This window comes from Orcinus orca, chromosome 11 (genome assembly GCF_937001465.1).
Source record: "Orcinus orca chromosome 11, mOrcOrc1.1, whole genome shotgun sequence".
In the NCBI taxonomy this organism is placed as follows: Eukaryota; Metazoa; Chordata; class Mammalia; order Artiodactyla; family Delphinidae; genus Orcinus; species Orcinus orca.
Genome location: NC_064569.1, coordinates 6,777,956 through 6,785,381, shown reverse-complemented (window position 1 = coordinate 6,785,381; position 7,426 = coordinate 6,777,956). Strand labels below are relative to the sequence as shown.

Here is a 7,426-nt window from a genome sequence, read left to right as displayed (position 1 = left end):
TGGGGCTGGGGTCCCCACCCCCTGCTTCTTGGGGAAGTTGTCAAAATGAAAATGGCAAAGTCAAGGGAAAAACATCTGTAGAACCCGGCCAGAGCCCAGAGCGTCACTGCGCTTCTCATTGAGTAGCGAGAAAAAGGGTCACTGTGCTTTTCGTTGGGTGACAAGAAAAAGATTGTATCAGTGATGCTACAGTCTGGCCTGGGCTTCAGGGAAAGCAGACGTGGGAGGCGGGGAGATAGAGGGTCTACGATAGCCGTTGTGGTCAGCCCCACACAGCCCCTGGCTCCAGGGCCCTGAGGACATTTGTTCAGGGGGGGCTTCTGGGGCTCCCTCCCCAGGGGCATTATAGTTGGGCCCGTGTAGCAGAAAGGGCCTGGGCTGAGGCATTTCAGACACCCAGAGTGACCATGGACCAGGCTCCTTTCCTCTGGGCCTTCGTCTCTGGCCAACCCTCAAATGTTTCTCTCTGGTCCAGATCTCTCATGAGCACCAAATGGGGGTATCCGTCTGCCCATTGGGTTTCTCCGTTTGCATGCTCATCAGACATAGCAAACTCAATGCATCCCAAACCAAATTCATCCCCTGAATACTACTACCCTCCAAGCCTACTTCTTTTTTTTTTTTTTTGCGGTACGCGGGCCTCTCACTGTTGTGGCCTCTCCCGTTGCGGAGCACAGGCTCCGGACGCGCAGGCTCAGCAGCCATGGCTCACGGGCCCAACCGCCCCGCGGCATGTGGGATCTTCCCAGACCGGGGCACGGACCCGCGGCCCCTGCATTGGCAGGCAGACTCTCAACCACTGCGCCACCAGGGAAGCCCCCAAACCTACTTCTTGTTCCGGTTTCCCACTCAGTGAGGGCTCCACCACCCACCAAGCTGCTCAAGCCCAAGGAACTGGGTGTAATCTCTGACTCCTTCCTCACCCGCCCCCTCCCATGTATTTATTGACCAATTCCCCCAGACGTTACCTCCTAAGCAGCTCTGACGTCTGTCCAAGTCACTCTGCCCACCACCACCACTCCAGTCCACGGTTCCATCATCATCCTTCACCTGGACCACAGCTCCTGCCTCCTCATTGGCCTCCTGGCCTCTCCATTCTACCTTCCTCCAGGCCATCCTCTGCACAGCAGCCTGAGTGGTCCTTCCAATATGCGCGTGTCGTCACGGCATTCCCTTACTATGAACAAAAGTGGCTAGTTCAGCTTGCAAGTGCAACTATTAATACAAGTGTTTCTATTGATACAACCATTGTGCTTTATTTGCAGCCAAAGCACTTTCTGCTACTTCTCATTTCATAACACAGTGTACCCAAGGGTTGAGAGTTAATACAATTAATATTTATTTACTGCTTCATCAAGTGCATTCTAAAGTGAAACTGGCATTAATTTTTTCTTCTTTTTTTGCTGCAAGAGCCTGGCGGTGGAGAGCACGATGACCATAGCAAGGTTTGACACCATGACCTTGATTTGTGCTAAGGCAGCAGTCTAACCCAGATTTTGCAACATCACTGTAATGTCAACATAGTGACAAAGGTAAATAATGTCCTATTATTTTTATGAAAATGGTTTGACCTGGCAACCCCCGCTCCCCAAAAGGGTCTCAGGGACCCCCATGGGCCACACGTTGAGAATCACCAAACTGGAAAACTTGTATCCACTCTTTAGATCTTAGCTCTCTCTCTGCACAGACCTTTAGTTGTCCCCCAAATCTGTTTTCTCCTTCTTCCTTAGTAATAGAACCCTCGATTTTTAGCTGAGCTCATTGTTGCCCAGATTTCAGTGATATTTCCCAGCCTCCCTTGCAGCTGGGTATGGCTAAATGACTCGGGTTTGGTTAATGGAAGTAAGAGCAAGTGTTAGGTGCAACCTCTAAGGCTTGTCCTTCAAGGGAGAGGGTGTGTCCTCCTTCAGGCAGGAATGCAAACATCCTTCCTGTGTACCGCCTGCCTGCTTTTCTCATTTACATGACTGAGCAGGCTCCTGTAGGCATTTAAGATTGTAACCCCTGACCTGGCCCAGTTCTCTCCATTCATTGGTATATTCAACAAGTGTGCAGTGTTTAACAGCCCTAGGCACTCTGCTGGGGCCTGGGGGTGTGATGTTCAGTAAGCTAGACATGGTGACACGGACACTAAACATTTAATAATTCCATCACAACTGGATAAGTGCCACAAAGGGAGAAGCACAGAATGTTGGGACAGCTTATCATAGGGAACCTTATTGCAATTGGGAGGTTGAGAAAGGCTTCCACGGGAAGCATAGATCAGTAACCACTGGGCTCTGCTCTCAGTGAAAGAAAATTCCACATAACAGAGGCTGGAATGAGACTGAAGTTGATTTCTCCCCTGAAGGAAGCCTGGAGGCGGGTGGTCCAGAGGTGAGGGTTGTGGGGTGAGGAACAGCACACCCTCATCCTCCGCGTGACCCCTCCTCCTAGTCTGAGAAGGCTGCTCAGGTGCCCCAGTTGAATGAAGGTTCCCTTGTGGTAAGACCTCCAAGTACCCTGTGCGGCTTCTCCCTTGGAAGCACTTATCCAAGTGAAACAATTATGAAATTGTCGTTTAGTGTCTGTCTCACGGGCTACAGTGGTGACCACATCTGTCTTACTTAGCACCCAGCAGAGAGCCTGGGGCCTGGTAGACTCTTAATACTTGTCGAATACTTTTTAAAATATTAAGTTGTATTGATATTGATTGATTTTAAATATATGGTGGTAATAGACACATCCCATAAAATTTACCATTTTAACCATTTTTAAGTGTTCAGTTCTATGCCATTAAGTACGTTCATGTTATTGTACAACCTTCACCACCAACCATCTCCAGAACTTTTTCATCTTCCCCCACTGAAACTCTGTCCCTCTTAAATGCAAACTCTCTGTTCCCCCCTCCCCCCAGCCCCTGGCTGTTGAATACTTTCTGAATGAATGAATGCAGAGGGGCTAGAGAAAGGCTCACAGACTTAAATGCCTATAGGAGCCTGCTAAGCACTATAACTGAGGAAAGCTGGTAGTAAACAATAGGGAGGGGTGAAGACTGAGGTAAAAAGAGGCCCTGCCTCAGCTACTGAGGACAGCTACTAACCACACAGCTCCAGCTGAGCTGACAGTAGAGGTTGTACCAGAACGTGAACCCAGAGTCGCCAGCTCTGCCAACATTTCAACAGAAGGTGGAAAACCAGACATTTATGTAATATCTCCTAATTTTAATGTTGGCAACTAATTTTGTGTTTTGTTCTAACACTGAATAAATCACACAAAGCATTCCAAGGGCTGGATCTAGCTCAGGGCCCACCAGTTTGCAACTGATGTACCAGATGGACGGTGTGATGCCACCCAGCTCTTGGGTCTGTGGCCTGTGAAGATGGGTTCCCAAGAACCAATGCCTCCCTCTGGGGTTTTCAAGCAGGAAAAGAAAAGGGGAAGAGACAGCAAGTTTATATTGAACATGTAGAACTGCTGTGTGCTTTATATGGTTGTGTATTTTATTTAATCCTTACAGCAATGATCGGGCATAAGTATTATTTTCCAGACCATACAGATGAGGAAACTGAGGCTCAAAAAGTTTAAGAGAATCACTAACAGTCGCAAAACTGGTAACTACCCCTGATGGCACTAGGATTTGAACTTACCTGCTTGGCCCCTAGTCCCTGGATGGTCCCCCTCACCCTACTGCCTCTCCTCTGCAGTAAGAAAGGCTAGGAGGACTTCCCTGGTGGCACAGTGGTTAAGAATCCGCCTGCCAATGCAGGGGACACGGGTTGGAGCCCTGGTCCGTGAAGATCCCACATGCCATGGAGCAACTAAGCCCGTGCGCCACAATTACTGAGCCTGTGCTCTAGAGCCCAAGAGACACAACTACTGAGCCCATGTGCCACAACTACTGAAGCCGTGTGCCTAGAGCCCGTGCTCCACAACAAGAGAAGCCACCGCAGTGAGAAGCCCGCGCACCGCCACAAAGAGTAGCCCCAGCTCGCAGCAATTAGAGACAGCCGGTGTGCAGCAACGAAGACCCAACGCAGCCAAAAATAAATAAATAAAATAAATTAAAAAAGAAAGGCCAGGATGAAGGGGGAAGGGCAAGATAGGGGTAGGTGGTTAAGAGATACAAACTACTATGTATAAAATAAATAGGCACAGGGAAATATAGCCATCATTTTGTAATAACTTTAAATGGAGTATAATCTATAAAAATATTGAATCACTATGCTGTACACCTGAGACTAATATAATATTGTAAATCAACTATACTTCAATTTAAAAAAAAGAAGAAAGGCCAGGATGAGGCGGCGGGAAGTCTTCTCCCACAGCAGTGGAGGGGGTAGGAGGCCAGTGACCTCATCGGGGGGCGTCTGAGGCTTGGCGTCACCGGGATCCCTCACGTCTAGAGAGAGATTTTCCATTTTCCAAGCACTGTCACATACATTAGCATATGCCAGACCTTTTCAGCGCGTATTACTATCCTCATTTTACAGAAGAAGAAACCGAAATTAAGCTCTCTGCCCCATTAGATGATGGTAGGCACGGAGCATGGGGGTTTCCAGAAGTCTCCTGGTTCCTGAAACAAAGCTATTTTTGCCGCGTGTATTTTGTCTCCAGGCTGGAGGTGCGGGGGTAGACCAGGGGGGGAGCAAGAGACGGAGGCAGAGGGTAGCCAGCACCCAGGCTGCTGACAGAATGTTGGGGACCAGGCTGTGGGAGGAGGGGTGGGGCCGCCTGTGGAGCAGGGAGGTTGGAAGCCCCAGGTGCAGTCCTGTGGTGGCCTCCTCACCAGAGCAGCTGCAGTGGCACCCTCCACAGCCTCGGCAAAGCGAGTGCAGGTGGGGCTTGGGGAGGGGGAGGGGGAGGGGAGGGGAGGGAGGGGAGGGGGAGGGGAGGGGAGGGGAGGGGAGGGAGGGGAGGGGGAGGGGAGGGGAGGGGAGGGGAGGGGGAGGGGAGGGGAGGGGGAGGGGAGGGGAGGGGGAGGGGAGGGGGAGGGGAGGGGAGAGGGGCACAGAGGCTGTTCTCTGGGAAGCAGAGTTCTGCAGGGCTGAGTCACCTCCACCCAGGCCACATTCCCCCGGTTCCACGACCACTTTCTACAACTCCCAGAGGGTGGTTGCAAGGCCTCCCGCCCCATGGGAGGTATGAGCAGGCAAATTTCAGAGCCCAGCCTGGGCTCAGCCAGCTGGCACCTGCAGGCCCTGGAGAAACTGTCAGCCACAGAGTGGAGCAGATAGAACCCATCCCCACCCGAATCTCATTCCCTTCAAAGGTCGAACCCCACCTTGGGGTGGGCCCGAGCAGGGAAAGCTAAGCGCACCTCCTTTGGGGGAGGGGTAACAGCAGGAGCCCAGGCCTAGTACCCTGGCTGCTGGGGGAGGTGAGGCCGGGACCTTTGTGGGGCTGCCCTGCCCCGTGGAGATGAGAAGACCAGATCAGGGGTGGGGGACACACCGGCAACGGTGACCACAGGCCTGAAGGCGCACATGGCCTCTTGCCTGACACGCTGGACTGGGCAAAGCTCTGGACCTCGTTTGGCCTCCAGAACTTCTGGAGGAGGCCGTCAGGTCCCTGGCAGGGCTGGGGGTGGAGGTCCTCAGAGAGGCCTCTTCCCCCTCTTGGCCTATGTCTCTTTCGGGCACTGTTCCCCACCATGATAGCGGGGTGCAACATGGCCCCCGCGATTGCTGCTTCCTTCACCTCACACCCTCATGCTGTCCCCGACACTGTACGAGCATGGGCTCTGTGGCCAACAGAAAACGGCAGAAGGGATGGCATGTCACTCTCCAGATTAGGTTGTAAAGACATGGTAGTGTTCGTCCTGCTAGGTCATGGGCAGCCCTGTGAAGAGGCCCACGTGGGGAGAGACCAACGCCCCTGGCGGGCAGCCACCTGAGGGAACCTTTTCACCACCAGATCCTCCAGCCCAGCCCAGCCTTCAGATGCCTACAGCCCTGGCCCAAATCGTGGCAGAAACCCCCGTAAGAGACCCGCACCAGAACTACTCAGCCAGGCTTCTTCCGGATTCCTGAACTTGTGAGATAGTATCTTTACTCTCTTAAATTACTGCGTTTGGGGTGGTTTGTTACGTGGCAGTAAACAACGAATGCACCCCCTTCCCTTTTTTTTTGGCTGTACTGCGTGGCTTATGGGACCTCAGTTCCCCTACCAGGACTTGAACCCAGGCCACAGGGGGGAAAACCCGGAATCCTAACCACTAGGCCACCAGGGTGCTCCCCTCCCTTCCTTTTTAACGAGGACCTAAGACGATTCCCCCTCCCCACAACCCCCATGAGCTCCCTGCCTCCTTGCCGCCCTTTCCCCTCCAGGACCCCCAACCTGGAATGTCAGTTTGCAGATAAACTTGGTGAAACAGGATGGATTCATCTCACTCCCTGGACCCTAAGAGGACACGGAAAGGGCTGGAGGTTCTCTTGCTGGATGGGGAGTGGGGTTCAGGGCCAGAGAGGCAGGAGCAGGAAAGTGCCCCTGCCCCCAGGAGAGATCCCACAGAGGCCGAGAATTAATCAAAGGAGCACCGTATACACAAGCCCCCTGCCCCCATTTCCTTCCGCTCTCTGCTCTTCTCTTCCTCAGTGGGTGGAGGAACAGGTGGCCTCTGTCCCCTCCCTGTCCCCTTTGTGCATGAGCACGGGGACGTCCCTGCACAGAGCCTGTGCATCCTCAGTGACTCCTCTCAGAAGCCCAAAGGGCAGAGGGTGTCACCTCGTAGAGAGGAAGAATGTCACCCACAGAACTTTCCAGGAAACCCCTGCTCCATTAAAGCCTGGTGGCTTTCGCCACGGCTGTGGAGAGCAGGCTGTGGGCAGAGCTAAGGAGTCTCCTTGGCAGCGCCCCTAGCCCACAGCAGAGGGGGTAGATGGTGCTTTGAAGGCCGCTCAGAGGGGCTTCAGGCCTTCCCTTACAGTGCGACCGTCGCTGGCGAGCCCCAGAGCCTCCTTTCTGTGCCCCTGTGTCCCTGCCTATGACGAGACAAGGGTCACCACCATGCTAAGGCTGGGAACCTCAGATGGCCTCAATGGGTCATTATTCAGGCCCCTCCCCGCCAGGGCTCTGCACGGAACGAAGGTGCTCCTCTCCCCATTCTGTCCCCAAGTCTCTGGCCATTGTGTCTCCACGGGGCAGGTCTTCAGCTTCATGGTTCGTGTCTGTGTCACTGCACACAGCACACAGGCTCGGGGGACAGTGGCAGGGCCTTTGCCACATCCTGTGTCTGTGCACCCCCCCATTGGCGCCTGTAGACCAGCTCCCACCCACTTGCAGTGTGTTCTCCCTCCAGTCCAGGGTGACAGCTCCCTCAGCCCAAGTCCAGAGCCCTGCAAACACTGCAGGCGGAGGGCTGGGTCCCTGTGTGTGTGTGTGTGTGTGTGTGTGTGTGTGAGTGTGTGTGTGTGTGTGTGAGTGAGTGTGTGTGTGTGTGTGTGTG

The 7,426-nt window shown here is 53.4% G+C and overlaps 1 long non-coding RNA gene across 1 annotated transcript; it reads left to right on the top strand.

Annotated features, from left to right (window-relative positions):
• The first annotated feature begins 594 nt into the window (after window positions 1-594).
• LOC125960518 (uncharacterized) lies at window positions 595-6,040 on the top strand. The gene is made up of 2 exons (XR_007470256.1): window positions 595-4,514; window positions 5,808-6,040. It is a non-coding gene; the product is annotated as an uncharacterized LOC125960518 (long non-coding RNA).
• Window positions 6,041-7,426: the final 1,386 nt, after the last annotated feature.